This window comes from Castor canadensis, chromosome 18 (assembly GCF_047511655.1).
Source record: "Castor canadensis chromosome 18, mCasCan1.hap1v2, whole genome shotgun sequence".
NCBI lineage: Eukaryota > Metazoa > Chordata > Mammalia > Rodentia > Castoridae > Castor > Castor canadensis.
The window spans coordinates 27,601,072-27,619,630 of NC_133403.1; the positions used below are offsets into that span (position 1 = coordinate 27,601,072).

Genomic DNA, 18,559 nt, shown 5'->3' on the forward strand with positions numbered 1-18,559 from the left:
CCTCAGGAAAAATTGACCAACAGCACAGGAGCAGCTGGGGTTGAGAGGAGCCAGATCGCGTCTAGCCAGCACTACACATGTATTGCAGACCTCTGCTGTCTGTGAGACTCTTTGCCTCCTGGCTTCCATGTCATTTTCCACCCAGAGGACCAGGCTGAGCTTTCCCACTTGTAACTCACTTCCTTCCCCACTCAAAACTGTCCTCCTTCCCCACCCTTGCCTGCACTATCCTTGCCCCCTTGCTAGCCCTGCTTCACTACACTGGGTTTCTTTCTGGGTCTCTAACAGGACATGCTCAGTCCCATCCCAGGGTTTTTGCATTTACGATCTCTACCGAAATACTCTACACCAGCACTGTCTGATACAAACATGCAACAAGGCCAGGTGTTCACACCCAGCTACTCAGTAGGCAGAAGCAGGAGGATCATGAGTTCAAGGCCAGCCCTATCTCAAAAACAGAAACAAAAGGGCTGGGGGCTTAGCTCAAGAGGTGGAGCGCTTGAAGTGTGAAGCCCTGAGTTCAAACCCCAGTAGGGGTTGGGGGGAGAAGAAATACAAATTCTGTATGTAAGTATACATTTTCTGGTAACCACAGAGGAAATTAAATTTAATAACATAGCTTACTTAATCCAAAACAGTACCACCAAGATGTAATCAATGTCCCAAATTTACCAATGAGATATTTTATGTCATTTTTTCATACTGCAGCTTTGAAATCTGGGGTGGATTGTACAGGATATCTCTGTTCAGATCCGCTTTATTGCAAGAGCTCCATAGCCACCAGTGTCCCCAAAACTATCACCCACCCACTGTGCCACCTTCCATGGGTGGCACACTCTGTGCCAGCTCCATCTTCTTGTTCATGCTTTAGTTCAGACATCTCCTCCTCCAAGAGGCCCTCCCATCCTCTGCCCAGACATTACCTCATCACTATTGCCACCACTCTGAAATCATCTTTACTGCTGCACGGCTGAGGGTCCCTCTTTTCCACCAGAGCACAGTCTGCTGTTTGCATGCTGAGGCACACAGTAGGTGCTCAGGGTGGGTGGGTAGTATGGGGTGGGGTTGGATAGCAAGCCAGAACCCTTGTCTGGCAACTTCCAATTCCACTCTGGGTGGATGAGAAGCAGGGTGTTTGTGTGTGTGCTCATGTGTGCGTGTACACGAATGCGTATGTATGTGTGTATGTACACACACACTCACAGCAGGCCCTACCCTCCCCCACCTCTGAAAAGCAGGCCCAGAGGATGGGCCTCCTTTCAAAATCAGCTCGGCGCGGAAAAACGGCTGTGACAGCACAAAGCAGAGATTGAATCAGCGAAGGGCCGATTGCCTGGTGACGGTTACAAACGATCTGATGTGGAAAGATGAGATCAGATGTGTGCAGAACAGCCGCTCTGCACCCCACATGCCAGACAACAGGCTGCTGGGCAGGCAGGTGGCTCCCAGGAGCTCAGGCTGAACATACCGACTCCATGAGCCCAGGACAGGCTTGATGTGGAGGGACCTTTCCTTGGGCCAGGCCCTAGGTGTGGACATAAAGAACACCTGCTACAGCGCCTGTGAGCCCAGCCTAGTCACCGTGCAAGGTGAAATCGAATGCTGCTCAGATGTTTTACACCTGGCAGAATGTCTCCAACATGGACCCATGCTCAGCTCTGGGCGGCAAGATGGCGGACACTTCTCTTATCTTCGTCAGACTGATCAAACACTGAAAGATGAATACTGCTTTTACAGTAGGGAGTAAAAGTAATGCTTGCTTGAGTTCTTCCCTCAGCCAGCCCCAGCTTCTTTTGTCAGAACCTGAGAAGGGTAGGTAGGAAGGGGCCAAGCATGCCACACACAGCTCCAGATAGCCATTGGAACCAGCCCCTCCCCTCCTCTCCTTGCAAGGCATGGGCATTCCCTGACCTGGACCTGGGCTCTCAGGTATATCCTGCTGAACTGTGACAAGCACCAAAGCCCTGTGTGAGGGAGCTGGGTACAGAGAGGTTGTGGGGCTTGACCAGGGCCATCTAGCAGTGAGGAGGCTGGGCCTCTGGCCAGGCAGGCACATAGTAGATGCTCAATAAATACCAGTGGAACAATCAGAGGGGTAAGTTGAGACCTTCATTCCACCACTCCTGTGTGGCCCAGAGTCCTCAGTGCTCTCCTCTATCTCCTGGTCCTCTGGCCCTTGGGGTTTCTCTCACTTCCTTTCACCACACTGGTTACCCCCTCAACCAGACAGACCCCTCTACATGCCTGGTGGAACACCTGCATCCCAGAGCATAAGAAGGACTCATTATGCATGTGGGGCGTAGAAGGACCTTCTCTGTGTCCACCATCACCTACCAGTATAGCATGCCCCAGCTCGTCAAGTGGAGGCTTGGGGGCTACTGCCTCCAGCTGCAAGTGCTGGTTGGCACCCAGCACTGGGCCTTAAGCCCATCCCTTAGGTGCAGTTTATCCAGGCCAACCATGCTCTAGGGAGCAGAAGCCCAGGGAGAAAAAGGATTCACCAAGACCACCTGATGGGAATTGGATGCCCAGGTCTACTGGACTCTAATGCCCCAGGTATGGCTGGGCTGACAGAGGGCTTGGACTCCAAGTGGATACTCAATGCCACACAGGCTGGCCCTCCTCAGGGAGGGCCACCTCCCCTGGCCACTGCCTTGGCCCCAAGCGGCTGGCATGACAGAAGGCTAATAGGTGTGACTATAGGCCAGTGAAGCCACTCTCCCAACACCAGCACCACCATGGCTACTAGCTGGCCTTACCCTCCAGAATCACGATACACTGCCCCTGTGGATCCTACAGATGGCCTCTAAAGAGAGTAAAATGGGGGAGGAGGTGGGGGCAGGGGGGAGAAATGACCCAAGCCTTGTATGCACATATGAATAATAAAATAATAAAAAAAAGAGAGTAAAATGGCTACACAGCTAAAGTTAAACCTGCTCTGCCACTTGCTAGCACAGCTGTCTTCAGTGAATCACTGAGAATCCCTTGCAGCCTCAGTTTCTCTATCTGAGAAATGGACTTAGAAACCACACCTGCCTCAGCAGCCACTGTGAGGACTGAGCTGGATGAAGTAAACACAGAGCATAGTACTTGCACACCACCCACCCCCTCAGTACTTACTGCTTAGGCCAGACATGACAGTGAGGGGCTCAGAGAGGTGAAGGGATTTACCTCTGGTCACACAGCAGCAGGGAAAGAAGGCTGAGGACTCTTCAGTTCCAGAACCTAAACTCCAACTCACTCCAGCAGTTTACCCTTTAACTCCCAGGGACGAGGCCTTAAATATGCCCAGGTGGGAGTGAGGAGAAGATGGCTCCAAGGGATGCACTGGCCAAACCTTGATGAACAGCTGCTGTGCACAAAGCCACAGCGACCCAGAGAACAATCAGCCCTGCAGGGAAGACAAGACATCCGTCCAGCAGTTCCAAGTGTGGGCCAGCAGGGACTTCAGGGAGCCCAGGAGAGGCTGCTCTCAGGAGAGACAGCTTTCTGGAAGTGGGAGCACCCGACCCCTTGTCTGAGAACTCTCAGGACTAAGGCAGCCCTAGCACAGAACCCAGGGGTACCCAAGCAGAGGCTCATGGGCCTGAAGAGCCAGACCTTGCTGAGTAATGGAACCACCAAGAGTGGCAGGGACCACCCCACAGGCAGATACCAGAGGTGGTACTTCTTAGTCACTCACTCACTCACTCACCAACTGCATCCTCCTAACCTCGCTGGGGTAGGGACAATTATCCCAATGTTCCAGGAGGGAAAACTGGGGCATAGAGAGGGGACACCTTGGCCCATCACCCATACAAAAGGCATCGCACCTACACCATAGACTTGGGAACTGGCTCTTCCACTCACTGGTTGTGCAACCTTAGGCAGATCCACTACCCTCTCTGTGCTTCAGGTTCCCCATCTGTAGAAAGGAGTCCATTACTTACCTCACAGACCAGTGAGGAGGAATTCTAGCACAATAAATTTTATGTGTTTATTAAAATTTTTTAAAAAAGTGCCAAGAATGAAGCTCAGTAGTATAGTGCATGCAGGAGGCCCTGGGTTTCATTCCTAGCACTTCAAAAAAGGAAAACATAAACTAGCGACTTGAGGCAGTGTCCAGCCAAGTTTGAGGACAATTTGGTCACTGGGCCTGCTTCCACATCTTGGTCCAAATGGGTGCTAGGCCTGGGATGGCTGAGTGGCAGCTCCCAGCCTTGCCGGGGCCGCACGCCAACATGTGCGTTTGCGCACACGTCTGTGTGTGTTGCTGCAGCAGCTTCTATGCAAACATGTTAATTTGTTTTCATTTTGTGTTTTTTTTCTCTCGCAGGATAATTGGGTGAGTTTGAAGTCTCAGCGAGGCTGCTGATTATAGCTATTTGGGTGGTGCCCTCGCGGGGCTTGGGCCCTGCCTCCTGCCTCTGGCAGTGCAGGCATGGCTGGGGTTGTTTGCAGGGGTTCAGAGACATGCAGGTGGGTTTTGAGGGGTCTTGCTGGCTGAGAAATGGGGCAGGTGAGCCATCTGGGAACTCCAAAATTTCCCCTTACCCAGACAATACTGCATCACTGAAGCATGCAAATCCTGCCCACAAACAGCTTTTCTTTGTGCTACTGGTTTCATTAAATTAAAAAAAAAAAATGAAGTTGTTGCCAACATTAGAAAAGCAGAAAAAGATCAGCCAAATTAAAATGCCACTGCTTGGTCTCCCTGGGTTGGGGTGGGGAGAACAAGCCACCCCTGTATCTCTAGAACCACTAAACTCCACTCTGCCCCAGGGCCAAGTGATACCTCTCGGCTGCACGGGTGCCTGAGTTTTCCACCCTCGGAAAGGTCAGACTCAGGCTCGCCCCTGGGTTCTGAGTCTTTTTTCATCTGTGCCCGCTGCCTTGTGGGGTTTTCAGGAGCATCCTAGACATCAACAAGTGTCAGTGTGAGAGCCCACTGCCCTGAGGGTGGCTTGCACTTGACCTCATTCCTGTAGTCTTGTCACTGACCTGCCTGTGTCTGTTTCTCCTTAGGCAGGGACCAGGTCTCTGAGGTTGGGCCTCCATCTTTGGGTCCAACTTGGCTGAAGGCCTCCTATGCGCCACACTGGGCATCGAGACCTCAGAGTCTTAAACACGACTTCTTCCCTTACAGTAGGGTCAGTGGAGGGCCTAGAGTAGGCCCACAGCAAACCAGCTGAGTAGCTGCCCAAGGCTCCTTTCATAGCCAGAGGCCCCTGGAAATGAGAGGAAGACACACAATATCGGGAGGAGGCAGTGGGGAGATGACAGGCTCCCTGGTGGGTCCCCGGGGATGGTGAGCAAAGCTTGCGGAGGGCTCCAGGCCTCTCCGTCAAGTGGGGTGGCAGCTGGCAGCACCCCTCCTCCACCAAGAGGCACACAAAGAGGCTTCTATTCCTGTTCTGAGCAAGTGTCCCTAGCTAGCTGGGCCCCACCACCCTCTTCCCCACTCCACTGGCTGCCCAGCTGGTCCAGGCCAATACAAAGGCCAGTGTGTCCCTGGCCAGTCAGCCTGGCCTCAGAAGACCCAGTCCACAGAGGGTTAGAGAGCTCAGAAAGGCCCTGGGTAAGGTGTGTAGTGTGTGGCAAGGCCTTATGTCCAGGTGGTGATGGGGAAGGGTCAGGAAGGAATAAAAGACTTCAGGATGACAAACTTGGGTGTGAGTCTGGCTCGAGCTTTGCACCTTCCAGTTGCATAACCTTCCATCAGTTTGGACCTCAGTTTCTTCCTCTGTACAATGGGGACTGTGACAATGACATGCCCAACCTTCCAAGCTATTGGAAGGCTCAGGGAGGCCATGAGACCTGGTGTGCCATTTAGGGAAGTACGGTAACAGGAGTCTCCCAAGGCCTAAGTGGCCATGTTCTCATCATCTCTTATTCAGTCCTACCCAGGAAGCCTGGAGGGCCCAGCCCCCTCTAGATCACTCCATCTTCCTTCCTTATCCAGCAAGGCCCTTGGCTCTGACCCCCAAGGACCCCTCTACCAGTAGGCCATCTCTAGACAGTGAGATGACGGTAGCTACTGCTTAAGTCAGGATGGTGCAGTGGTTACAGATTTCAGAGTCCAGTAACCTGGGTTCCAGTCCTGGCCTCAGCACAATGGGCTCACACTCCTGTTAGATAAGGGAGACTGCTCACCCTCAAAGAATCTGTACAGCAACCACATGAGAAAAGCTCCTGATGTCCCCAGGCCACATGGGACAAGCTTGACATCCTAACCTTGACTGATCCTTCAACTCCCAGGGGGAAACTGAAGCCCCACTGGTAGGTGGCCCAGGGTCTGGCATGCAGGAAGTAGGCAATCATCCTAAGAGAGGGGCTCAGAGCCCCTCTAGTCTACTCGAAGACCCTGTAAGTACTTTTAGCAGTTTTCTCAGAACCAGAAGGCCCACAGAGGGTGGGGCCCAAGCCCCCAGCAGCCCTCACCTTGCCACACAAAGTCCCCCTCTCTCCTTCCCACCCACCCACTTGGGGCAGCCAAGTGAACAGCGGAATACCAAGTAATTAAGCTGGCAAGCACCATCCGGGTGCCCGGGAACACTGTGGAGTTTCCTTTTTATGTTTATAGCAATTGTATGAAAATGTGCAACATGGAGCGGCACCAGCTGACAAATGAGACGAAACAGACAGGATTCCGGGCCGGCTTTTTTCCAGGCCTGATTGGCATTAATTGTGAGCGTTTACAAAGCACAACTCGGCGCCTGACATTTGCTTCAAGCGAACATTTCCTTCTAATAGTTTTAATGATTACAATGGGAGCTGGTGATCACCACTGGGCGGGGGTTCAGCTGCCTGGTGTCTGGCCTGTGCTCACCCGGGTCCCAGAGGATGGAGCCCCAGCCTAAACTTTCTCAGCTACCTGCAGCAGGAGGGCGGCACCAGAACCCCATTCAGGGCCTGGCTGCAGCACCTACCAAGTTGCCAGTCTGTAAAGTTGACAGGAAAACCCTCAGGCACAGACCCAGAGGACAGGGAGAGGGAAGGAACCTGGCCTGGCCCTGAGGCTGGAAGGCCTCACTTTCCTCATCTGTACAAACGGGGGTAGGAAGGACCCCACAAGTGCTGGCTGTAACCTTGGCCAAGTCTCTTCCCAGCTCAGGGCCTGCCCTTCCTCACCTGTAACAATGAGGGGGAGGGGCTTAGTCGGCTGGAGTCGCTGAGACCAAGGTTCCAGTTCTAGCTCTGGCCTCTCTTCAGCCACGTGCCTTAGAGACCCTTAATCTCTCCAAGCCTCAGTTTTCCTCACCTGTAGGACAGACTTCAGAACCCCCAAGCTGTGGCATAGTTTGTGGACTCTAAATCCAGAATTCAAAGCAAGCCCCACGCCTCTGGGCTATTCCTCCACAGAGAGTCCTGTGAATAGTTCACTCAGGCACTCACTTGTTTGCTCATTTGCTCACTCATATTCCAGTGACAGCAAGTGTCCTGATTAGGGAACAAAGCAAAGACCTTCCTTTGGGGTGGAAGAGAGAGGACAAATAGATATAAATGCATTTCGTGTGCAGTATTCCATTAACCTTATCCCCAATTTACAGAGCAAGAAACTGAGGCATAGAGAGCGAGAAACAGCCTGAAGTCACCCGGCTGGGATATAATAGTATGGGAATCAATCCCAAAACCAGCCCACACAGACCCTGAGGGGAAAGCTCATCTGAAGGCTGGAAGACCTTTCCATCTTGGCCAGAACTCATCTGCTGAGCTATTCAGGGCACAAGGGCAGGAGTCACTACTGGGAAGGGAGTGAGCAAAACTAGGGCACCCCATCCTCCTGGGATTCCATTTCTTGAACTAGAACAGAGAAAAGAAGCACCTTATCCCCAGGGTCCCCAACACTGCTTGGTCACACATTTCTATCCACACTGTGCAAAGCTGCTCCATGCCAAGCCCTGCTCTAGACGTCACATGAACAACACTGGCCAGGCAGCTGGGAAAGGGGCGTGCAACAGCCACGAAGGTCCAGAGATGTGAGAGAAGCCAATGGGCTCAGGACCGGCCTGCAGTCTACTGACTCTCCCTCACTCTCTCCACAGTCAGGTTCTGATTCTAGGAAGGCCTTTTGGGGCCCTCTAGCTTTGCCAGGCCCACCCTCAGAAAGTCCCCATGACGAGCCCCAATTCTATGCTGGCTCCAGCCAGAAAAACCAAGTAATTTTTTTGGAGTTAGTTTGGGAGTAGAGTGGGGAGAGATGGGGATTTTTTTTTCTCTTTTGCATATGGTGGCACAGATGGGCCCATGATCCATAAAAACTGTTTGCAATTAAACTCCTACTTTGCATGGCTGGGTTTGTCAGTTGTCTGAAGCACGAATGTGGGGCTCCACATTGACAGAGAGGAGCCACAGAACAGGGATTGCACAGGATGGGCCAAAGCCCAGGAACCTGATCTGGGCTTGGGACTGGGGATGGTGGGGAGTTGTAGTGGTCATGCCAGCTCCCTCTCTGGGCATGCCCCAGCCTTTACCAGGACAAGAGTCTGAGTATAGCTGGGTGGCTGGGATGGGGCTTGGCAGGGCCTCTCTGCCTGACAGGGCCTTGGCCAACAGTGGAACTGTGCTGGGTGCCCCAGCTGTGGAATAACGAGAGTATTTTGCAGCTAAATGGCACTCAGGGCCTGCTGGAGACTGGACCTGGGGCCCCAGGCAAGCAGGAGGGCAGTTGGGTGGTAGGAGCCATGATGGGGGTCCATTAGGCAGAGTGCAATGTCAGGTGTAGGGTCAAGGAGCCAGAACCTCTGGCCCAGTTGGCAGAAGAGATAGAAAGTGGTGCCAGGAAGTGCTGCCAGGGTCCCTCCTCATCCCCAGAGGAATTAGCCTGGCTTCCTATGTCCCTTTGAAAGCAGGTAGAGAAACCAAGGCAGGCACTAAGAATCTCCCAAAGACTGCAGCTTCCCCTGCCAAGCCTATAGGCTCTGCATTTGGTGGCCTCTTTCAGGGGCTTCCAGAATGGAGATGACACACCCCTCCTGCTACCCCTGGGCTCAAAATGCCAGCTTGCCGCCCCAGCTGCTTCCTTGGGCTGCCTGCTTGTTTGGGTTAACGAATGCATCGTTTGGCTTTGGGAAATCCTGAGATTGCTAATAATTGTTCCCTGATGAAAAGAAATAAGGCCCTGATACCCCTGCACCCCGCCCCCCTCCCAAGCTGGGAAAGAAGAGTCATAAAAATAGCTTGTTATCTCACCTATTGAGGCTTCGACTGGATGTTACTGCTAATTGGGTATAACATCCTTGTCTTGTTCTCTCAGAAGCTAAATCAAGAAAGCGCCACTGCTGCGAACTAATTATATCTCCGGCCTGCAGCCTGCAGCTTGTCTCCCTTTATTGAGTTAAAAAATGGTCATGAACCTTCATCTTTCATCCCCCCAAGCACTAGGCCCACACTGCCCGCCAGGCATGGCTGGTGAGGAGCGGATGGCCCAGCAGGAATGTCTAGGAGACGTCTTAGGGACAGGCAGCAGGGACAGGAGCAGAAGGGCCCCTGCCCCAGGTACCTACCTGGTCCCCTCTTCTGCTGCTCTCTGCCAGGCCTGGTGTTCAACTTGCCAGAGACACTCTGGTCTCCTCCTAGCAACTGGACCCATGAAGTGGTCAGGAACATTTCAATCCAGTGAACATTCATTCATTTATTCATTCAACAAACCCTTTTTGGATGACTACCTACCATTCTAGGCTACACCTTCCAGTAGACCAGAGATAGATAGGCTGAAGGTCCCTCACCCTAGGTTCACAGAGATGCTGGACATGGACACTTAGATGAGACCTCATCATTCCTCTCCTCAAAGAGCTTTCATGGCTCCTTACTGTGGAGAGGAAAATCCAAATGCCAAAACCAGCGCTGGCTCCTTCCATGGTCCCCTCTCCACATTCTAGCCACATGGAAACACACACTTGTCCCTCACCAGAAACATTCTCGCCTGCCTGCCTCTCATCTCACTAGTCCTTAAGGCCTCAGAACAAACAACACCTTGCCCAGGAAGGCTGCCCTGGCTGCCTGCCACTGCTAGGCTACAGATGTTGAGAGCTGAGTTTGAATGCCAGCTCAGCCACTCAGCAAGTACATGCAGCTATACTGCTTAACTGCACTGAGCCTCAGTTTCCTCATTTCTAAAATGAGCTAAGAATTCTTCCTAGGGGTGTTGCAAGACATGCAGGTGTCTTTCAGGACCAGCCACTGGTGGCTCATATTTGTAATCCTACCTACTTGGGGGTGGGGGCTGAGATCAAGAGGATCATGGTTCAAGGCTAACCTAGGTAAATAGTTTTCGAGACCCCATCTCCAAAATAACCAAAGCAAAATGGACTGAAGATGTGGTTCAAGTGGTAGAGTGCCCTAAGTTCAAACCCCAGTTCCATCAAAAATTAAAAGAGACAGAGAGAGAGAGAAAGAGAGAGAGAGAGAGAGAGAGAGAGAGAGAGAGAGAGAGAGAGAGAGAACCCCCCAGAACTCAGCTCTCAGGAAGAGTTGAATGAATGCTATCTGTAAATAAATTCCAAGTTATAGGTGTTCTGAATTTGTATAGATGGCTATGAGTCACTCTGGGAGTTGGAAGAAGGCAACTGCTCATGCCTAACTGGTTCTCATGACTGAAGAACAACCTATGTCCTCAGAGAAGTTCCCCAGAAATCCCTGACCATGGTACCCTGGTCCTCTGAACCACATGGAGATGGCAGAGGGATCCCTGAGCTCATCAAGGTCAGGCAGCCAATCGGTTTCAGCTCACAGGCTCTGTTGATTGATTGGCGCTGCCTGCCCAAAGCCCTGGCAAGAACCCAAGGTCAGGGGAGGAACTCAGCAGGGGAAGAGGGCAGCAATTGATTGGCAATGTCTGCCAAGGGCACAGTGTGGAAGGCGAGCCAGACCTGCCACGTGTTCACTATCCTTGACATTTTACAAAGGACACAGTTGTGTCTGGGTTGAGGTGGGGTGGGGGCGACTCGCTCAAGGTCATGTAGCACATAAAAGAGACAGCTGGCCCAGAATGGGGTCGCTGCAGCTCCTGCCCAAGGATCCTCCCATGATCACCCCACCCAGCCCAGAAGAGAAGAGGCAAAATGGATAAGGTAGGGGATTTTGTTCACCTGCCACATGGATCTGGCCCTACACTGTCACTTCACCTTGTTGAGCCTTAAGTTTCCTCAATTACAAAACAGGGATAAAAAAGAATACCCTTCACAGAGTGATATGAAGATTAAATAAGAGAACAAAAGCCTAAAGAGGGACGCTCAGTCTAGCACACAGAAGATGTCAACAGAGTCCTGTGATTCTCAGAATAAGCCAATGTGTTTAAAAGGAAATGCACAAAGCCAGCCATCTCCCTCCACAGAGCCCTGTCTGATCGTCCCAGCTGCGAGTAAGTTTCCACCTTTGATTTCCCAGCATGCTTTGAGAGACCTGAGGCACCCACGGGCAGGGACCCAGTCTGTATTGTTCATTGCCATGTCTTGCTGTTATGTCCCCCTGCTTCTGGCTCGGTGGCCACATACTGTGAATCCCGCTTTTGTGCAAGTAACCCGCTCTGCTCTGTGCTCGAGGCCTCTCCCTTCAGAACCGCCCCATCTTTCAAGGCAACTGGGGCCTGTTTATCTTTGTGTCCCCAGCACCTGGCAGGGAGCCTGGCATGGAGCAGTGAATCCCTCTGAATAAATAAAACGCAAAATAGTCATTCTTGTCTACTGCCCACTTGCTCTCCTTACTGCCAGGCTCATAGCTGTCCACTCAAGTGGACTCTGGGCCCATCTGACAGACTGGGAGACTGAGGTCACACAGATATTGAGGGTGCAGGGCCTGGGAGGAGCTGCCACCTCTGCCTCCTGCAGTGCCACTTCATCAGGCTGCCCCTCTCCTAGCAGCAAATCCTGGAGCAGACAGCTGGTGGCTGGACCTCCTCCTCTTCCTCAAAAGGAGGCCCCTCCCCTCTTCCCACAGACTCTGCATCATTAAGTCTCTGTCTTCAGGACCCTGCCTGTTCACAGCCAGCTCAGGGCTCCTCTGATCTCCCAGGCCTTTGTCCCCTGTGCCCTCAGTACAATAGCAGGAGTTTCCAGGGCCCCAAACAGCTGCTCTGGCCAGGACAGCGGCTTGCTGGGGGGCCAGGGTGACTGGCCAAGGCCTGAGCCTGGCTCACTCAGTCTGAGCTCAGCAAGCTCCTCCTTCCTGGTTGTCCCCACAGGACACAGGAGCTCTATGCACACACAAAATCTTCCCACCCACAAGCCTGTAAGAAAACTGCCCTCTTAAGCAAATGAGGGAATTGAGGCTCAAAAACAGTCAATGACAGGAGCCCAGGTTTTCATCACCTGTAGGCCTGAGGATCCTAATGCCTCCTGCCAACCTCTACAGCTTGTAGAGGTCAAATGGCACCCTTCTCCTAGATACTTACCCTGGCTCTGCTCTTCCCTTGGACCATACAGGGGCCTTAGTTTGTCACTCAAGGCCCTCTGACACCCTACTAGTTTATCTCCCTGTCACTTCTGCCCACTATGAGCTCCCTCAGCCAGCAGCAGCCCCACTCATTCTATGCTGGGCAGATCCACTCAGTCCTCTGAGCCTGAAGCAAAGGCCTCCTGTGTCAGGAAGGCCTCCAGGAGCAGCTGTGCTTTCTCCTTAACTCCTGAGTTTTTCCTTGCTCAAACTCAGCAGAGTTCAGGTGGCTAGCAGACATCTTGCTCCCGATGCAGGCTATGGGTCCTCCAGTTCCTTGGCATTTGGCCACCTGACCAGAGCAATGTACTCTGGCCCAGGCTGATGCCAGGTGTTTTCCAGTGCAGTAAGAGGGAGCCAGAGATGAGCAGGGAGGTGGAACCCAGCCCTGCCCTTTTACCATCTCCTCACTGCTCATGCCACCCTCCCCCACCAAGTTCTCCTGTCACTCCCTGGCTGTGTAACCTTGGGCAGGGACAAACCTTCCCTGTACTTTACATTTCCTCCTAGACAAAATGGGGTGCTAACAGCATCTGCTTTTCTTTAGGGTATGACAACACTGGAAGGTACCAGACCAAGGTCCTCTACCAGGCATAATTCTCATTATCTGTTCCCCACCTAAGTGACCAGTGCATTAGTTAGGGTGTCACACAGACCCGGATGCCCACCATCTATGGGCTGGGTGGCCCTGGGCAGGTGGATCCTTCTCCTGGCCTCCATTTCCCCATCTCTGAAATGGTGCTAAACTCCACCCACAGGAATGAAAGCTCCCCTCTGCCACCAGCAGGTCTTTTGTTTGAGGCACGCAGTGGGCACTCAGCTATTTCTCAACTAAGGAACCAATGGTCCAGGTGGAAGGAATCCTTCCCTACCCAGCCTCCACACCTTGCAGAATCCCCCTCCCCACCCCAGCCCGGGCAGACTAAAATAGTCATTAGGCAGATTTCAAAAGATGTCAGTAGCTTATAATTATAGTCGACATCCTTCTGAGATAAAAGTGATTACCTTGGATGCAAATCACTTAGCAACCAATCAGGGCGACGGGCGGCGCCCGCGGAGGTGACCGGCCGGCAGCGCAACCCTCCTCCCCAGGCCGCAGCGCACAGGCGGGGAAGCGCACAATAGCTCTTGACACGCAAATGGGTTAACACAATAAAGGCGGCTCCGGCCGCTGCTGGGGGAGAGCAGCAATTCCCGGCCCGCGGGAGGTAATAAAGCGGCCCTTTTGTGCGCGCCTCCTCGTTCTCACCCCCGCCCAGCCCGGAGGAATCGCCGCCTGATTGAATTACGGTTCATGAATATGAGCTGCTCGCTGGCTTCCACTGGCTGGGGAGAGATGGGAAGACAGAGGGGCAGGAGGGAGACTGGGGAGGGGCCCTGGCCAGGTCCCAGTTCCCCCTGGAACTTAGGTGGGAGTCTCGTGTGTTCACCCCCACAAACAGCCCCTGCAGAGGCACCTGAGAGGGTAGGCACCCATGTCCTGGATCTGGGTTTTCCACCTTTGGCTCAAGGGACTGGGGGATCCATTCAGGGCCTTGACCTGAGGATGAGGCTAACAGTAGCCAAAAAATTGCATTTATTGAGTTCTTACTATATGCCAGCACTGAAGCTTCAGTACACCCCTGGGTAGCTAGTGCTAATAGCAGCTCCTTTCCACAGATGAGGAAACAGGCTCAGAGAGGCAAAGCTCACTCAGGGTCACACAGCTAGCAAGGGGTGGGCTGGTTAGTCGGATCCAGGCCAACTGTTCCCTGCGGAGTCTCCATTTCTCATCAAAGGGCCTAAGTAACCAGCAAAGCCCAGCCCTGAGGCTACAGGGCCAGGGCATGGACAAGCTTACATGGAATTAGACCAGTGAGAAGGATTATTGGTGGTGGAGAAGGGGAAACCAACCTTGCGAGGAGACATCCCTCCCCGCCCAGACCAGAAGGAATGTTCAAAGCTGCTGCTCCACTCAAGAGAGCCCTCATTGGATCCTCTCCCCCTGCTTACCCCAACCCCATCACCTGAGTCTCCAGGACACAGCAACCTCAGGGCCACCCCAGTCTCATTCAATACAGCAGGCACAAGGGCCCACAGACATCTGAGTGGATCTGAGTGCCACTCCAACTGCCTGAATTCTCTTCTCACTCCTCTGGTCATCCCTATTTGTCCATTTTGAGGTTCACATAGCACCCCTCTTTTAGCCGCTCCCTGACCTTGTGCTGGGTCAGAAGGCCACTGTCTTCTGACTAGTTGGGCATTTATCGAGGGTTCCTGGATGGCTAAAGGCAGCCTCATCGCTCCTCCAAGCAAACTTGGGGGACAGACAGATGACAAGGAGACTAGGCTGACTCTCTCAACTCTCCTGGCAGCCATGCATTCCTTCCTCCACAAGAAGAGTCCAGGGGATGAGGGGAGCAGGTTGACCACAGGCCCAGGCAGAAGTTGCACTGCTTAACACTGTCCTGTAGGTAAGGGGGAATCAGGATTCAAACCTCGGTTTGGGTGCAGACAAGGCACATCTCCAAAGCCGACAGACAGCCCCTGACTCTTGCAGGAACCATCTGACAGGAAGTGCCTCCCTTATACCCGTGGAAGCAGCAAGTGAGAAGGTCCCAGAGATTCTGGAGTCAGAGCCATTCAGGCCAAACCTCTGCAGCTGCCTGAGTACCTGCTGACCATTACTTCCTCAGTCTGAGCCTTAGTTTTCTTATCTGTAAAATGGATCACAGTACATGAGCCACCCCAAGAAGTAACTAAGATCCTATAAAATGCCTGGCGTACAGGGGGATGCCGGATAAGCTGGCATCCCATTCCCCTGCTCATGTCTGGCATTGACTCCCAAGCCCAGAGAGCCTAGGGAAGGGAACAGAAGGAGTTGCCCAATTCTGACAGCCTTTCCCACTGCCTTGGCTGAGAAAAGTGTAAATACTCCACGGAGGGCCTCCAACCGCCTGTGTTTGTGGATCTCTGGCGCGCACTCTCAGTTTGTTTCTAAACTGGGAAGCGTCGAGAGGCAGTGCAAACAGCCCTCTGCCCACATCTCCTAGTTCTCCCCCAATCTGCTGCTGCTCTGCTGTCCTCAGAAGCTTGTGTGTTTTAACGACACTATTTCAGCAGGAAATACCATCTCCCTGCCAAGCCCCCAAAGCAGTTCCCCCAATATTTATTGACCTGTTAATCTAGCTAGAGTCTGGTAGAAGAGGAAAAACGCTTGCTGTACAGGGATGGCTCTGGCCTCTCAGAACGGTCCCCCACTCTCTGCTCTTATCCGCCCCACACAGTGGAAGCAATGCCAGGTTTTGAACCTTTTCCTAGAAATGTGATCCCAGCAGTTTCATCCAAATCTGATGCTGGCAGTAACCGCTATAAAGGCCTTAGAAGTAGCAGAGAGCCAGCAGCAGAAAGCTGCTTGGGTGGTTCTTTGGACTTAAGGTACAGAGCCAGTGCTGGCTTATGCCCTCTGCCCATCAAAGTGGGCCCTGGCAGATGCTTTATTCAGACTGCTCTTCATCAGCTTAACAAGAATCAATCACACTGTGCTCTCAAAATTATCTTCAACACCACAAGGAGAATGGCACAGGTAGGAGGTCAAGCTGGGCCAAGGTTGAACCTCTAGAGATCCCTTTGGAACACTATAACAGCAGCTCCTTCTCACCTTCTCCAGCTGGGGGCAGGGAATTCACATGATCCTGAGTAGAAGTGGCCTCTTTCAAGGCTGGGGACCTGGAGATTTCAGCCTGTTGGGTGGGCATATAGTGGGATTCGGGGAGGGCTGTTTAGCATCCTGTTTGAAAGCAGAAAGTTGCTCTGGGAGTCCTGAGCCCCCAGGCACTGCCAGGCTACATGGCAAAGTTCTGAACACCTGTCCTTGTGGGGAGGAGCAACAGCGGGGACAGCTGGCATTGCCTCCCTCCCCCATTTTGCATGGTGGCTGGGGATTTAGGTCAGAAGACTGCAGTGAGAGAGTGGGGGAGTTGGCCTTCACCCCTCCGCTAGCCAAAGGCATCCAGCCCTGCCCTTCCGGCCTTGGGTCAAGGCCAGCTGTGTTGTCATGACAATACCAGGGGCACATCAGAGGCAGGGCAGTGATGTCACATCGCATCCCCAAGGGGAACATATAGTCCCTGTGACTTATTTGTGGAGGTACTGGCTGGAATGGGGAGCGTTCTGCCAAAGTATAGCCCCAGAGGGCACAATCCTCAAACATGGCCACCTGAGGTGACTAGGACTCCACATCCCCTCTGAGCTATGTCACTTGAAGATCTCAGAGACTGCTCTGGAAGTCCTCAGTCCCTCCCTCAATACTCAGGAGTTCCCAGGGGAAATTTCCATTTTTCGAGGACAGAGCCACTACCTTTGTTAGCTTTACTGGTGGAGTGACCTTTCCTCTCTGGCATCCAGCACTGCCCAAGGCCCGAGGAATGGCCACCTGGGATCCCCACCCTCCATTCCAATTGGCTGGCCAGTCCCAACAAGTTGTACGTGGAAGGGAAAGGAGTGGACAGGAGCACTGCTGCCTCAGGGCATCAAACGACCTAGGGTCCCTTTTTGTCCAGTCTAGGCTGCCCAGACGCCAAAGGGTAGCCCTGGCTCCAGACCGTAACCCCGCCCCGTGGAACTCACCGGATCAGCCAAGCGGTCGAAGGGCACCAGGTCTCAGTGGCCACGACGCTCCGCTCGGCGGATCGCAGCCATGCAGGGGTGGCAGAGGCTGCCCGAGGAAGCCCCCCTTGGGGGCCGATGCCTCTCTTTGGGTGGGGAGGAGCGTAGTCGGTGAGAGCGATCCGAGTGCCGAACTGCGCCGTCCGAAGTCTGGAGGTTTTCTCCGCTCAGCGGGGGTCGCGTTCGCCCGGGACCCGGGCAGCGCGGGCTCTCAGGCGGCGCATCCTTGCCCGAGCCTGTGCTCGGCGCGGCCGGCGGGAGGCGCTGCGCCTCCCCTCGGGGCCCCGCTTACCGCAGTAGCTCTGCCCGCGCCGCTCCCAGGGCGCCCTCTCCGTCCGCGCTGGGAGCCCGGCCACCGCGGCCGCTCTCGCCAGCCCCAGCAGCGGCCTGTCTTTGTTGCTTCCTCTCGCTCGCCCGCCCGCTCGCGGCTTGCAACCACTGGGTTCACCCGAGGGTGGGGAAGTTGTCTCCTCCGGGGGTTGCACGCACCTGCAGCGGCTCCGGCTCCTCGTCGGCACGCACTGGCCCCCGCAGGTTGCAAAGAGCAGCAGCGAGAACGCACGGGCCCCTCCTCTTGCTGCTCCGAGCCTCGGGTGTGGGGGGAGGGGAAGCCGGCGAGCGGCGGCGGCGGCAGCGGCAGCGGCAGCGAGCGGCGGAGGCTGGGATGCAGCCTCGGGGGCCTCGCGCCGAGTAATAGCAGGTTCCGGTGGCGCAGGGCGGACGCGAGGACTGCCGGAGGGATGGTGCACAGGCGTGCGAGCTCGAGCGCTGCAGCAGGGGAGCGCGCGCCGGGCTCTCACGCGCCCATGGCCCCGGACATCGCGCGGGTGGCTGCCGGGGCCGCAGCCTCGCGCTGCCTGCCGCGCGCGGGCGCTTCGCCTTGCCTCAGGCCCGGGTGCCGCGCCCCGCTGGCGGCTGGTCCGGCTCTCCGCCTCTCCCAGCCGGCGCGCGCAGCCTCTCCGCGGAGCTGCTGGCCCGCTGTCCTGCCCGCTGCTCCGCTCCGGCCCGACTGACAGGCGCGAGCGCCTGCAGCCGCCGCTGCGTCTCGGCCCCCGCCCGCCCTCCACGTCTCGACCCAATCAGCAGCGGCCGAGAGGCGGTTACCAGGGTGATGCGGCGCCGCGTCCACTAGGGGGCGGGGCTGGGGGGCCGCCACGCGCGCTTTTCGCGGCAAAATTCAAAGGCCGGCAGGGCGGCTCTCCAACCTCCTCCCTCAAGCCAGGAGGGGGCGGAACCTGCCCCGTGAGGACTGCAACTCCCGGCATGCTGCACGCCAGCGCTGGGTGGAGGGGCCCAGACTGGGGATGCAGGGCATGCTGGTACTTGTAGTCCGTTTGTCGGCGGCCCCCAGGGATGAAAAAAACAGTGTCATTTATGAGCTTATACTTGGAGTAAGACACTGTGCTAAGTGTATTATCTGCATTGTTTCACTTGATCTTGGGAACAACCCTATAAAGAATGTGTTAAAAATAATAAAAAGGGCTGGCAGTGTAGCTCAGCG

General features: G+C 54.4%; 1 protein-coding gene across 4 annotated transcripts in view; it reads right to left on the reverse strand.

Moving 5' to 3' along the window:
• Positions 1-18,077, reverse strand: part of Fam222a (family with sequence similarity 222 member A) — a 50,401-nt gene extending 32,324 nt beyond the window's left edge. For 2 of the 4 annotated variants that reach the window (XM_074061167.1, XM_074061166.1), the window contains exons 1-3: positions 17,020-18,077; positions 4,981-5,207; positions 3,172-3,391 (exon numbers count right to left, since the gene is read on the reverse strand). The gene's annotated coding sequence lies outside the window, so the exon portion shown is untranslated. The remainder of the gene's footprint in view (positions 1-3,171; positions 3,392-4,980; positions 5,208-17,019) is intronic. The other 2 variants (XM_074061168.1, XM_020166311.2) reach the window with 2 other exon arrangements.
• Positions 18,078-18,559: the final 482 nt, after the last annotated feature.